The following is a 15901-nucleotide window of genomic DNA, read 5'->3' as shown; positions in this document are numbered from 1 at the left end:
ACACAGAGACTGATACACTTTGGTACAATCAAATGTCATGGACTTCTCTATGAATAGCAATGCAATGATCCAGGACAATTCTGAAGGACTTATGATAAAGAATACTATCCACATTCAGATGAAGAACTGTGGGTGTAAAAACACAGAAGAAAAACAACTGTTTGATCACATTGGTCAATGGGATTATTATTGGGGTTATAGACCCTAAAAATGGTCACCCTAGTCCAAATATCAATAATTTGGAAATAGGTCTTGAACAATGACACATGTAAAACCAGTGGAGTTGTGCATTGGCTATGGGGGTGCAGTGGGAGGAGGGGAGGGAAAGAACATGATTTTTGTTATCTTGGAAAAATACTCTAATCAATTAAATAAAATTAAAAAAAAAAGAATCAGGAGGAGGGGACCTTTGTTCAAGTCCTTTTTTCTGAATAAATGACAACACTTAATCTCTGAGTGCTCTAAGCCTCTCTCTAAGATAATAAATTGCAAACAAGTCAATATCTGAATCTATAGAGTATGCTTCCACATATTCCTATATGCTATTAAAATTTAACGTAGAACAGTAGTCAGGCATTAAGCTTTTATTAATAATAAGAAAAAAAAGTAGATGGTATTTATACAATGTTTCACAACTATGACCTCATTTGAGTCTCACAACAACCCTGGGAGATAGGTCCTATTATCATGCCCATTTAATAGATATGGAAACTGAGGCAGACACAGGTTAAGTGCCTTACCCTGGGTCAAACAACTAGGAAATGTCTGAGGAAGGATTTAAACTTGAGTCCTTTTATGTTCAAATCCAGGACTCTATTTACTATGGAGTCTTACCTGTGGAAAGGAAACAAGACTGACAGTTTGTGGGGGAAGGGCCCAACTGGGAGTGGCAGTTGGGTCTTGTGACTAGCACTTCCTTCCTGCCATGTGAGACTGGCTTCCGGATGTTGGAGGAGAGAGGAGCGTGTTCAGCCCAGTCTGGAGTGGCATGTTCTTCTTGGTTCAGCTGGAAGACACAGGCTTCTGAAGGTCAGATCTGTTCTTGTTTGCTTTCTGTCTACTGTTAAGATTCTAAAAAGAAAGACAAAACTGGACTGATATAGAGTGGATGGGAGTGGGAGAACCTTCTGCCAGTCTCTGGGGCCTGGCCTCAGGTCTGAAGCTAAAAAAAAACTCCAATCCCAACTAGTTATTAAACTTTATATTATTTGAATATGCAGTCAGATAGGTGGACTATCATTTCTGGTCACAGAGGGAGCTGAAAATCAGTTCAGTCATCAAGGCAATAAAAGACCTTATCGGACCCCTGCTATTTCTTCTCAGCAGGGGGCATCTCCCTCCCTTGCCTCACCAAGCAATATACCCTCTCTCCCCTCTCTCCTACATACCCTGCTACAAACCTCCCCAAATCCCCATTTTTCCAATCCTATTTCCTTTCCCAATAAATATTACATACCTATCACTGTCCCCTTACAATGTGCCACGCATTGTGCTGAATCCTGAAAATACGGAGGACAAAATCACCCGGCCCATCCTCAAGTAGCTTTTGCCCTATTGGGGGAGAAAATATACAAATAATTATGCTTGTACATATGTAGGTAGGAAGAAAGCAAATATTTACTACAAAATACTTATGGAGTAGGTGGAAGATGGTAATCTCCGAGGCAACCCAGAGCCCAGGCTAGAACTCCTGGTTCCTGACTCCTAGGAAGTTTATCATTCTTTCTAGATGAGACACACTTGCCTCCCTCAATCCAGGAGAGGACCCCGGACAGGGGAAGACTTCCTCCGCTAGGTAATAATGGTGGTTGAATAATGGAATGGAGAGAGGTTTGGATTTATGGTCAGGAAGACCCTTTCGAATCCTGCCTCGGACACTGAATAGCTTTGGGACCGTGAGGAAATCACTGAACTCTCTGCCCGCCTCAGTTTCCTCCTCTGTAAACCCGAATAATCAGAGCACCTGCTTCCCAAGGTCATTGTGAGGATCAAACGGGATGCAAAGCACTTTGTCAACTCTTGAGGTGGTAAATAAATACTAGCTAAGAAGTCTCCTCAGGGAGGATCAAACACGGGGATAGAGAAGAGAGAGTGGCTCCTCTTCCCCTCTTCCCAGGGCTCAGAGCCTCTTCGCGGGGATCTCATTGAGGGGCTTGGGCTGTGGGATCCGGGAGACCCCTGCTGCATTCTTGCCGAAGGAGCCCCAGCCGCCGAGCCCTCCCAGAACCCTTCCTTCAGATGTTGTTGCTGTTGTGTTGTGGCCTTCTCATCGCCTTGTCCTGACAATGGTCGTAAATAACTGCAGTGCTGTAGAGAAATCATTTTAACAGCAGAGAGTCAAATAAATACATTAGACTTGACAGCTTAACTACGCAGAATCCATTTGTATGGGGTGGGCAGCGGCTTCTAGGGACCTCAGGTCCTCGAGTTGACCACGAGAGGGCGCTCGGAGCTCAGTTAGCACAGGGAACGCAAACTCCCTGTGCCCATCACACTCCCGTTCCCTGAACTCACAGCTGCCTGCCTTGGGCAGTGCTTTCAAATTCAAATCCAAATTCATTGAGGGGATTAATAAGGGAGAGAAAACACACATGCACATTCCCCTTCCTCTCACCTGGGGAGGATTTTGTGAGCGTGTGTATGTGGGTAGCATGGGAAATCAAGGAGAATAAATAATGATAATAAGCGATAATGCTCATCTAGGCAGTGTTCTAAGGTCACAAAGCATAGCGGTCCTTTGAATAAATAGCAAAATGGTATATTTTAAACAGAAGAAAAAATATACACACATATAAAACATGTAACATAGTACATATATAATATAGAGATATTATATGGTTATTTTTTTTTATCCCTGAATCAGTCTGATTTAGAGTCATCATCAGAGATGAATGAGCATCATTCTTGAATCAATCTGTTTCTATTCCCAGTGGTTACAGGATTTTACTGGCTGGAACTCATCAGAGCAACACAGAAGTTTGATGTTGCTCTTGCTATGGTCTACCTCCTTCCACATCCTTCTGCTAAGGGCACACTAACTCTATGGGAGAACTGAGCAAAAAGAGCATATGTTGTTCAGCAGGCCACTGCTCAGAATGATTTGGGCTTGTATTTTTACTTCCTGGCCTGAGCTTCTACTTAGCAAGATGCAAGGCTGAAATATTAACTTAATAAAAAGAAAGCAGGAAGAAAGGGAAGGGAAGGGAAGGGTAGGGCAGGAAGGAAGAAAGAAAGAAAGAGAGAAAGAGAGAAAGAGAGAGAGAAAGAAGAAAGAAAGGAAGAAAGAGAGAAAGAGAGAGAGAAAGAAGAAAGAAAGAAAGAAAGAAAGAAAGAAAGAAAGAAAGAAAGAAAGAAAGAAAGAAAGAAAGAAAGAAAGAAAGAAAGAAAGAAAGAAAGAAAGAAAGAAAGAAAGAAAGAAAGAAAGAAAGAAAGAAAGGAAGGAAGGAAGGAAGGAAGGAAGGAAGGAAGGAAGGAAGGAAGGAAGGAAGGAGGAAAGAAAGAATGAAAAAGAAAGAAGGGAGAGAGAGAAGGAAGGAAGAAAGAGAGAAAGAAGGAAGAGAGAGAAAAGGAAGGAAGAAAGGAATGAAGGAAGGAAGGAAGAAACCTGATCCCACTTTTTCCAAATTTAAAAAGAACTTCTTGGAATGAAACTCACTACCTCTGCAGAGTCCTGATTCCTTACCTGGCCCTAATACTTCTCAATAAGCCTTTAGAGGGGGAACAAATTGTTGATTTATACATAAACCTTGGGGCAGGAGTATGGAGCTGAGGAAATCACTTTGAGTTAGATCTTATAACTTTAAGTAGACTGACCCTTTTCTCCTATTCTACTCTCTCTGAACTTCATCATATTCAGAACCTGATGTCATAGAGAATCTCAATTCTTCCCCAGGTCCCCAGGCAATTTATCTCTTTAGTTTCTGAGGTCTGGGTTTCAAGGATATGTATGACAGGTTCCATCTTTTTCCTGGAGGAATTTTGGATAGCAGTTATCCAAATTTAGGAAGCACAGGTCTCTGGGTTCCCCAGGATCTAGTTAATCTCCTTGCTAAGGCCCAAGACTCCATGATTCAAGGAATGATTTCTTATGAATGCCAACAATGATGGCAGGCTTTTGAATTTGGACTCAAATAGGTCTCCACAAGAGACTTTTGCTTATTCACTTAAATACATAAGGTGAATAGATACCAGTTTCTTTTATAGGAGCCCAGTGTACTATAAAATCAAAAATACTAAATAAAAGTTCAGATTTTGGCTCTGTTAGTTACTATCATTGGGGTTCCAAGTCACTTTTTTCTCTGGGGCCTCAGTTTCTTCTTTTGTAAAAAAAGAGCTCCAGATGAATTCTAAATTCTCTTCCAGCCCTAACTTTGCTGATTCCTTTGGATCACTGATTTTTGTTCATAGGCTGTCAACAAGAGTATAAATCTCCTATAAAGCAAGGAGTGTGTGTGTGTGTGTATGTGTGTGTGTGTGTGTGTGTGTGCATGTGTGTCCCTGATCTACAAGTTCATCAGCATAGAGATCTTTTAGTGGGAAAACTTTCTCACCCATGTAGATCAGCAATTTCTCTGTAATTTAAAGTCTAAGAGTTGCTTGGGACCAATTAGTCAAGGAGTCAGTGTGCAGCAGACATAGGAATTGAACCCAGGTCTTCTTCACTCTAAGGTTGGGGTTTTGTCCACTCCACTATACTGTTTCTCACTATCTCATACTTTTTTCTTATTCTCCATAGGACTGGGCACACACATGGTTGGCATACAAAACAGTATTGTTAATGAATAAAGTTTGATACTTCCTTGAATGATCAGTACTTTTACAAAGAACATAAGCTTCTTGAGAGAAAGGATGGTTTTATTCTTTGGATCCCCAGTGCCTGGCATAGTGTCTGGTGCTTAATCAATCCTTATTGATTGAATGATTGATTTCACTCTTTCAGAGATTTCTTGTTTGTTTAGCGAACATCATCTTAGCTCTGTGGGTGCTATTGGTAAGTCTTAGTGGCTGCTCTAATGTGTGAGATGTTTGTTCTGTAGGATTTCCAGCTCTTTGTTTTGAGAAGCAAATAAGTCTCGAGCTTTTAACTAGGAACAAAGAATGAATCGGAATCCATTTGGTTGAAGAAGAGGTGGATGAGGAAATGTTTTATAAATTGAGCAGGACAGAGAATGATGATCAATGATATTCCATGTTGTCCAAGAAGTACAGGTTTACATTTCAGCAGGTGACATAAGAAGAGCATGTTATGGTTATAGGTTGATGCAATCAGAGTCTGAAGGGACTTTAGTGATTACTGGTTCAGTCTACTCATGTTATAGATGAGAATATAAAGAATAGGTAAGCAGTAGAATGGATGAATCAGAGATTCATTCATTCAGAGAATATGCAATTCTCTGCTCCACAGATCTTACCAAACAGAATGGACATCTGTCTTTTAGAACTGGGTTTTACACAGTGGTGCACTCTTAAATATTTAACAATCAGCTTTTTGGAAAGTGATGTACACACAACTTATTTAAGTGTAATCTGCATTATTGACACTTTTAAAAAAATCCAGGCAATTAATTAAATAATAAATCAGGCCCTGATTTCTAACTGGTGATTTTTGTGTAAATGATTATCTTGAAAATTTAAGTTGGCCTTTTGGGCCAGTATAAGCTGGTTCCCAAATACTCCCAATCACAATCCTCATGGAAACAGCAGAATAGCTGAAATGATCCTTAAAGGTTCATAGCATTCCTACATTTGATACCTAAAGGCTTAGTGTTTTCAGGGGGATAATAAGAGTAAAACAACCAGGGCAGTGGTACATATATTAATTCAGGTAGATTTTTTCCCTTAGCCTTTGTTCTTCCTCCCTAACATTCTTTCCACTTCTCTTGTTTCCCATTTTGTTGGTCAGGGTTAGTCTGTCAGTCACTAAGTTTTTATGTGCCAGGCATTGTGCTAAGTGCTGAGGCTACAAAGAGAAACAAAATCTACTCCATGCCCTCAAGAAACTCATAGTTTAATAGGGGGGACAACTCAAAAACTAGTGTATACAAATAAGATCGATACAGGATAAAACAGAGATAATCAACAGAGGGAAGGTACTTTGTTAAGAGGAATCAGGAAAAACTTCCTGTAGAAGGTGGGATTTTATTCACAGTATAAAAGAAACCAAGAAGAAGAAGAGTTTTCCAGGCATGGGGGACAATCATGGAAAATGCCTGGAGTTTGGAGATGGAGTGTCTTGTGAAAGGAACAGCAAGGAGGTGGGTGTCACTGGATCACAGAGTATATAAGGAAGAGGGATAAGGAAAAAGAAGAATTTAGAACAGCTTCAGCCCTTCCCAAACAAGAAAACATCACCTTCAATTTCACCTTCTTCAGGAAATTCAGTTGTCAGCACACCCCTGCTTCCTCCACTTAAAACTAAAAGAAAAAAATTAAAGCTGGGAGAGAAAAAGAGAAAGGGGAAAAGAAAAAATTATCTATTTCTCAACATTTTGTTCTTTGCCATTTAAACTTCTGGAGGCAAAAACCACACAATCTGTATGTTTTGTAACATGCTGGCTTTCTTATGGGAATTTCATAAATTGATGATGGTAACCGAGCACATTTCTTTTAAGTCCTCAGACATCCAGTCTTTATTGCTTTATAAAGTCTGCTCAGGGCAGAGATGAAATGAATCTGGTGAGATTTCTCTCTGTCCATTCAGCAAATTCTCTCTCAAAATCTAGGCTAAGCCTGTTATGTAGCCTGTGTTCTAAAGGAGCAACATAAATGGTAAACCAGGAGGGAGCATGAGGCTAAAGGTCATTGGATAAGGTAGAATTAGTGGGGGTGCTGGAGAAGGATCTGCAGGGGGGTCCAGATCTCAGAGGTATTTGCAATTAGAAATGGAAAACCTAGATTTGCACCCCAGCTCTGTTTCTTACTATCCATATTATATTCAAAAATTGATTGAGTCTTTCTGAGCTTTAACTCTATTTTTAAATAAAGGAGTGGGGCTAACTGACCTCTGGAGTTCTTTCTAGTCCCACATCCAGAATCTTATGAATCCTTTGGGTGTGACAGAAGAAAGAAGTCCTTTAATGGACAAAAAAGCACTGGGTTGGGGGATGGAGAGGGTGGAGAAGATCTGGGATCTAATTTTGATTCTGTCATATACTAACTAGAATTATGAAAATAGTAATGTGTGTAAATGTTATGTAAATATAAACTATGAGGCTTCTAGGTGGCACAGTGAATAGAGTGCCAGACCTGGGGTTAGAAAGACTCATCTTCCTGTCAAAATTGACCTCAGACACTTTATTATCCATGTGACTCTATTTGCCTCAGTTTCTCATCTGTAAAATGGGATGGAGAAGGAAACTATAACCACTCCAGTGTCTTTGCCAAGAAAATGTCAAATGAGATCATGAAGGGTCAGACACAACTGAAATGATTAATAACAAGAGATTGTTGATTTTTTAATTGAAAAATTTTATTTAAATAATTTAGAATATTTTCCCAGGGTTACATGATTCATATTCTTTCCCTCCCCTACTCCCCCTATCTCCCCCATAGGAGATTATTGATTAATGGCAGTTAGGTGGCACAGTAGATAAAGCACTAGGATTGAAGTCAGGAAGACTTGAGTTCAAATCCAGCCCCAGACACTTAATAGCTATGTAATCCTGGGCAAGTCACTTAACTATTTGCCTTGAAGGCAATCAAGTCCAAGCCCCTCATTTTGCAGATAAGGAAACTGAGGACTCAGAGAGATTGTGCCTTGCCCACCAAGAGTCTCATAGCTAGTGTGTGTCTGAGATCAGCTTTTAATCTAAGACTTCCTAGTCCTGTGCTTTACTTTCGATTTCTAAAGAGACACAGATCTAAGTAAGAGAACTTAACCTAATTTCAACTTCTTACTATTGAAACTAAAGATACACAGAGAACACATGTGGTTTTATATGACAAGACCATTTGAGCCAGCCTTTTGTCCTGATCCTTGGATAGCACATGTGGCATCCGTAGGAGATGACCAGTCCTGACCATGATTTCAGAGGATCCAGAGTAACCCATTTCTGGGTCCACAGGGTCTACTCCTTCATACTACAGAGTAAACAAGTTATTATACATTGTACAAGTAAGTTAAGAAAAAAAAAACATTGGTACCTGTGGATAGATGTAAGCCAGCTAATGTATACTCAGGTCAGGACAATTTCTTTGGTGTTTAGTGGCTGTGCCTTAGGGTTCTTTAGGCACTTTGTCTCTATCAACATGTGGGCCAAGTCAAACTAGTTTGCATCATTTCCAGGGGCACTATATTTCTGAATTTTATGCTGATTTTAAAAAATATTAATTCTGTTCATTTGAAGCACACACAACAGTGTAATGCATTATCACCTTCGAAGATTCAGTGGGTCCCTGAAACTCAAACTTGGATCAATGACTCCAGCTGGTAAGAAAATAATCACAAACATCCCAGGCCATTCTAGAAAATACTATAAGCAAATAGATCAATTAAAGATGCTACTTTTCTAATCCAGTATTGTCCCTCTTCTCTTATCTCCCTCCCCTCCCCAAACCCCAAACTCTAATTTTAATTGGTTCATCCTTGAACATGTTTTGATGGATCTACCCTCCCTGAATAGATCTAAAAAAAAGAAGATCCTAGTAGGTTCCTATCTGGGAAAAGAGAACAGATTATATCTGTTTGGCCCAGAGCAGAAAGGGTTTGGGGCTAAATCAACTAGTGACCAGAAACAGATTCTTTGCTCTTCAAGTTGTTGAGGTCTTTGAGTGACTGTTTAACTGCTAGAGGTCATGGAGAGATTTAACAGAGCTGTTAATGGATTCTGTCCTTTTTTTGACTTCCTGGGACTTTAGTTGGTTGTTGCAGGATATTGGCAGGACTTGCTTGCTGCAATAAATGATGTTTGTTCATTGATTTGTTAAAGTTATGTGGCCATGTACAACTTACATGTGGATGCACACAGATTAGGGCATTCAGACCTTGGGCATATATTTAATTTATAATTTAACTCATCATCTGCCTTAGTTCATTGTGGCTCTACTGACTTGAAGAGAAAAATGAATAACAAAAAAATCTGGGAGCTTTTACCATCAACTAATTTAGTTTTCACCTAAATAATAAGCAAGTAAAATATTGAACCAGTAAAATATTTAATCACAGAATCTCAAAATTAAAAGGTCATCCAATTGAAATAGATTGACAAGGATTCCCTCTATACTAGGGATCCTTAACCTTCTTGATGCCATGGACACTTTTGGTAACAATCTGATGAAGCCACCTCCCTACTCATTCCTCCCCCCCCAACCCCCATTCTCAGGATAGTGTTTTTTAAATGCATAAATCCAAAAGACTAAAAAAACTCAAATGATATTGAAACAATGATCAAAGTATTAAAAAAGCAACAAATTCAAATACCTCAGGTTAAAAATTCTCTCAGTTTTCATCATGATTAGCAAGTGGCCAACTAAACTTTGCTAAAGATCTTCACTAAAGGAAAATCTAATACATCCTGGGAAAGTCTACTGTACTTTTGAATAAGTTTAAGACAGAATCTCAGGATATATCAATAGAAAATTGCTCTCATTATTCATTCTTGAATAAGTGTCCCTATCAATTTTTTCCACCAGTTTAGCCTGTAAAAGAAGTCCTTCCAGGTACCTAAATGAGAAAAGTATGCTGAAGTTCCAGGCATGACTAAAACAAAGGCTGGGAAACTACCTATGTAGTATCTGGATCCCCATTTGGCCTATCTTTGGTCTATCTATGGCCTATCTCTAGAGACCATGGTCTCCACAGTGTAGCCATTATGGGAGGGGCGGTGTCTTCTTTTCCCTGCCCTTGTCTTTATTTGCCTCTGTCTCTTTCTTCTCCCTCCCTTCCCTTCACTCCTTAGTACTCTACAGTATGCTTTCTGAGCTGGTGAAAGTGTTACATCAAAACTTAATAAATGAAAAGATAAAAAAATAAGTGACATATGTCAGACTGTGCTAAACACAAAGGATGCAAATACAAAATTTTTAAAAAATCCCTGCTTTCATGCAGATATATTGTAACAGAGGGAGCAACAGATATATGGAGTAGTAACCAAGTAAAGAAGTGACTACGGAATCTCAAAGATGGTGAGTAGACCCATAGACTAGATGGCTCCCTTTCCATGAAAAAAAAGTGTGGTAGTTTTGTTAATTACTGAACCCAGAGTAAGAGATGGAAAATGAGTAAGAGAGGGCCAGCTGGCAAGAAAACCAGGGTGGATGACTAGATGTAATAGAAAGCAAGGTTTGAACTGATGGCTTAGTTCTGCCTAATGATGATGGTGCCTTGATTTTGGGGATGGGTCAGGCCACGATCGCTTCATCTTCTTTTTCCAGGCTTCAGTGGCATAGCCCCATGATTGTTGGAGAGTTGGAGTCATGGGCCATTGGTTAACAATCCCATTGCTCTGCTGTATAATATTGATTTATCTCAGGTAATTTCCTGATAAATGATAATATAATAATAATTATATTATTACATCCAAATCCCCCTAGAGTAGAAGACCTAAATTCAAATCTGACCTCAGATACTTATTAGGTATGTGACCCTAAGCAGGTTATTTAACTTCTGTTTGCCCCTGTTTCCTCAACTTCAGAATCGCGATAAAAAATAGCACCCACCTTCCATGAATATTATAAAGATCAAATGAGGTAATATTTGTAAAACACTTAAAATAGTGCCCAGCACATAATAAGCACTCATTAAATGCTTGTTTTCTTCCCCTTCATTCCCTCCCTCTTTCCCCCTTCTTTCTTTACTAACCCCCTTTCCTTCTCTCTTTGTCCTACTTACCCTCTCTCCTTTTTCCATCCCTTCTTATTTCCCTCTCTCCTCTCCTTCCATCACTCCTTCTCTTGTTCTTTTTCTTCTCCTCTTTCTCCTTCTCTCCCTCTCCCTCCCTCCCTCCCTCCATTCCTTCCTTGCTTCCTTGCTTCCTTCCTTCCTTCCTTCCTTCCTTCCTTCCTTCCTTCCTTCCTTCCTTCCTTCCTTCCTTCCTTCCTTCCTTCCTTTCTTCCTTCCTTCCTTCCTTCCTTTCTTCCTTCCTTCTTTTCCTCCCTCTCTCCTTCCTTCTTCCTCTCCTGAGCTCTGGGGCTCAAGATCTAATGGGAAATGTAGTCTGCTTCTTAACAGATATGCCTTCATTATGATTACTTGAATAAGGATACATATCTATTTGTTCATTAATATGAATAGAAGTAATGAGAATAGTAACAAAGAATCCTAGATTGAAGGAGTTAGGAGATGTTTTATGATCTGAATTGTGGTACTAAGGGAAGAATCCTGTCATATGTGACCTCAGAAAATGACCATTTTTTTTTGTCTGGGCCTCCATAAGTGTCCCTTTTTTTAGAAATTGAGGAGGTTAAGCTGGCTAATCGCGAAGATTCCTTGTAGCTCTAATAATCTCTGGTTCTAATTTGCATTATTACTGTGATTTCTCTTTCATATGCAAACCAATTAGTGTCTGAAGACCCTGAGAAAACAGTGTCATACAAGCAAACCTTTACTATTCTTGATAGAAATTATTTTAAAAAATAAGAAGTAACATCAGGAATTATTAACTTCATGTAGAGCAATAAGTTTAAGGTGCTTCTAGACAGGAGGAGTTTTTATGTTTATTTCACATCTCATTTCAGGAAAGTACATCATTTAGGATGCCACCTAGTATGGAAAAATAATTTTGTAATTCCCTCAGATGTAGGGGAAGAGGAAAAACTTCACTCTATTCCACCAATAATTAATAAGCTCCTACTATGGGCAAGGCCCTATGGCTACTGGGAGAGATGAAAGGGACAAAGTCATGTTATGTGGGCCCTGAGAATTTCTTTTGGGGCCACAAGTGCTGCTTTTTGGAGGTGTTGGGGCAATGAGAAAGACAGACAGACACAAATAGGAAGAGACAGAGACAGGGAGGAGAAGGGGGAGTAGGCAGAAGAGAGAGAGAGGGGCTATCATTTTTGTTTACCCCAATTAGACCATACGCTTAATTTCAGTCATGGTTGTAGAAGCAGTTTATCTGTGTAAACTTTCAAGCTCTGTGGGCCTTCTGACCATAGAAATGATGATGATGATGATGATGATGATGATGATGATGATGATGATGAAGATGATGATAATGATTATAATAGTTTCATAATTATAATAGTTAATAATAATAAAATATGTCTTCCTGACATTGTAGAATTTCAGAGTTTAAAGAGATGTCCAAAGTCTTCTAGTGTAATCTATCCCTGGAAAGGAATTTTCTTCACACAACTCTTGACAAGTGATCATTCCAGTCTTTATTTAAAGACCTGTAATGACTGGGAACCATATTGCTTTTCAGCTTCTCATTCCTGTCTTCACCCAGACCCACAGTTATACATTGTAGAGGAAATTCAAGGAGTTGCAAAGAAAACATGGAACATGCTCTTGATAATGTGTGTCCTCACCAGCAAAGGGGTCCATGCTGGGATAGAGTGGATGGAAAGGAACAAGGGAAGCCAGATGAGTTGGGATTAAGTTATGCAGAGGTGGGAAGGAAGAAGATTCAGGAAAAGCAAAAGGTTGTATTTAAAAAACAAAATAAAATATGTTTTCCAAGATGTCAACCCTATTTTTTTTTCAAGGAGCATAGAATATTAAAATCAGCTTTTTAGAGATAAAAAAGTGCCAAGCAGAGATTGTTGGGGAGCTAGTGTCTTACTCATCCCCCACATGCTGTCTAAGCAAATCTGTTTGCAATTTGGGCCCAATTTAAGCAAAATCCTCAAACGATCTGATTTTCATGTTTTAATTTTTAATTTTGCTGGCACTTTGATGGTTAGGAACAGCTGCGGCAGCCCATCGTGTTACCTGTTACCCACTTTCTAATCCTACATGCCTGTTACACACCGGTGTTGCCTTGCAGAAACACACCACAGTTGTCAAGAAAAATAAAGGCAGTTTGGGGTAGGAAGATTTCCTCCAGAGGCATAACAAACTGAGAAGCAGCTGGTAAACAGTGTCCTTTGAACCCTGGAAACAGGCCACTAGAACAGAGCTATTAGGGATGAAATTCTCTCCCATTCTAAGATGCCCCCTTTGCCTAGTGGTGGGGGAGATAGACTCTTCTAGAGCTGGGCCCCTGAATTACTATGAACACATCACACGACACTCGCTGCAGAGAAAATTAAAAAAAGACATACTCTCCAAGCTCTGACCTGTGCTTTACCTGAAAAGCATTTCCGATTATTTGAGGATTGGCGTCCTAATGTCCGTGGGTAGAAAGAGTCCACCGCTTTCCCATTAAAGCGAAAACATTTATCTGACCAAATGAAGCTACTCTAAGATTATTCCAAGAGCAAATGTCCTTTGGCTATTTTGTGCCTGATGTTTGTCTTCCTGTAGTGTCTCTTATCTAGGGACTTCATGGATTTCCTGAAAATCAATACTAGAAGCTGGAGAGGAGATAGCAGAAGTTAACAGTAAGAACTGTGCTGGAAAGGAAAAAAAAAAGAAAGCATCAGTAAATCAACTAATATTTAATGAGCACCACCTGTGAACTAGCTGTCAGAAAGAACTGGATTCTAATCTTGCCTCAAATCCTTATTTCCTCACCTTCCTTTTGTCATTTCCTCAGGTCCTGATCTACCAACGACTCACTGGGGTTACTTGGCTGCTTGAACAGCTTGGATGAGATGGGAGGCATCAGCTCCGTTCCTTCTGGTGAAATGGAAGATCACTAAACCTTACTTCTGTAGGTCCTGCCTCTGCCTTCTAAGGTCCTCTAGACTTTATCATCTGCCCTGACTCTATACCACCCCAATTCCAGCACAGTCTTCTGATATACTTTTAGGACCCCTCAGTCTTCTTATCTTCCCCTTAGAAGTATTGGCCCTCTCTACCTAACAACCTAAAGCTAAACTTTCTTTTATGCGTTGTCTTCCCCAATTAGAGTATGAGCTTCCTCTGAGCAGAGACTATCATGATTTCCCTTTTCTTATCCCCAGTGTTTCATCCAGTACTTGACAATTTGTAATTAATATATTCTTTTGATTAAGTAAGTCATACCTATGTGACACTAAGCACGTTACTTAATCCCTCTAAGTATTAGGAATCTCATTTGGGGATAACCATGTCTATAAGAACCTACCTTACAGAATTCTTGGGCAACTCAGATAAAATATGTGAAATCTTAAAGTAAAAATATAAAGATGTTAAAACTATCATTGTTCTCAACAATATCTACCTTAATCATTTAATGATTATTTCATCATATCCAAAGGAACCTCATAGGATCATTGATTTAGAACTTCATAACCTAGACCAAAGAACTGAGGCCCATGAGGTTAAGTGACTTGGTTATAGTCAAACAGGTAATAAATTACAGAATAGTCACTTGAATCTAAGTCCTATGATTTTCCAATGCTAAACCTAGTGATTTTCCAAATATATTATACTGTTTTCTACATTGTACATTATTTGACTTTATTTCATTAAATGTAGAGACATTTTCTCAGTAGTTTTATTGCTAAGGGGATTATTTCTCAGTAAATTCATAATCATATTTACTGGTCACATTCCTTTCTACTAGTCTAGTTCTCCCATTTTCATGGCTGTTCCTTACTAAGGATAAACAATGGTTTCTGTGGCATTTTAAAAAATGTCATGTTTTGATGCAATACCATCTTCAGTCAATCAACACACATTTATTATGTGCCTACTTTGTGCCAGGCACTGGAATCTTAAAAACTAAGGGCTTTGGTTCTAACACCATAAACTAGATTGAGTGAGAAGTGTGTCAAGGAAGAAGACTATAATCCATGCATCAATAACTAGTAAATTTTGTATATGTCAAATATTTATAAATATGAATGAAAAAGAATGTCAAATTTTAATAAAATTATGCTGCCCATGGTTGGATATAGGACAAGGGTAGGATGGAATATGAAAAGATGACTGTGTAAATAGGGAGAATGCCAGTAGAAGAAGTCATAAAGAATGTGAGGGATGTTGAGATAATGAAATCATTTGCCTCCATAAAGTAATGGCTGGATGGAGTGCCTCTACACTACTTTCACTTCTAAACCATTTCCTTCTTGAAGTAGAATTTTGGAGGGACCGCCTCTAGGGTGCAACTGGACTGACTGCTTTGAAAGCACTGACTGATGGGTTTGACTGATTTTTCTTTTAACTGAACAGACTGGATGTTTGACTGAATTGACTGGATCGACCTGCTGTTTTGGCATCATGTGAACACAGCCAGTAAGTGCTGATGCAGCTACAGAATTGTAGAAATTAATCCTGAAAATGGTGGTGAAGGAAATCCAAGCCCGAGTCAGAAACCATGCTCAGTCGGGGAAGGCTGATCAATTTCCCGCTCCCTAATTAAAACAAGCCACCAAACACCACAGTAGCACAAAATCTAGTGCATTCTTTAGTGATGGATGTGACCGGCTTGCAAATTTCTTCTTGCTGGAGGATGGTGATTTCTTGTGCAACAGCAGGTAAACAGAAAGCCTGCTGGCAATTCATGTTCTATAATGTGTATAGATCCACACCCTCAACCCCTAGACACAGAAATCCCGTTTGAACTGAATTCATAAGAATATTTTTACCAAGGAGTCAGGTTGGGTGTAATGGATATGGAGTACTTGATTTAAAATCAGATACCCTGAGTTGAAATGCTACCCATGTAAAAAAAAAACCACTTAAAAAGTGATTTCTCCAGGTCTAAATTTCTTCATTTGTGAAATAAAAAAAAACCATATTGGATTAGATGTCTTCTATGGTCTCACAAACTAACAATCAATTATTATCTGAGGTTGACTCATATTAAGAGAAACTTTCACTCTTAATACCTAAAATGAATGAACACATGAAAATGTGTTTAAGGAATTACTC

The 15901-nt window shown here is 39.1% G+C and overlaps 1 long non-coding RNA gene across 1 annotated transcript; it reads left to right on the top strand.

Moving 5' to 3' along the window:
• The first annotated feature begins 925 nt into the window (after positions 1-925).
• On the top strand, positions 926-14437 carry LOC103098234 (uncharacterized). The gene is made up of 4 exons (XR_001627876.2): positions 926-1029; positions 8346-8428; positions 10046-10122; positions 13638-14437. It is a non-coding gene; the product is annotated as an uncharacterized LOC103098234 (long non-coding RNA).
• Positions 14438-15901: the final 1464 nt, after the last annotated feature.

The sequence above is a fragment of the Monodelphis domestica genome, chromosome 2 (genome assembly GCF_027887165.1).
Source record: "Monodelphis domestica isolate mMonDom1 chromosome 2, mMonDom1.pri, whole genome shotgun sequence".
NCBI lineage: Eukaryota > Metazoa > Chordata > Mammalia > Didelphimorphia > Didelphidae > Monodelphis > Monodelphis domestica.
The sequence above is the reverse complement of the archived record's forward strand: the minus strand, read 5'-3'. Positions and strand labels throughout refer to the sequence as shown.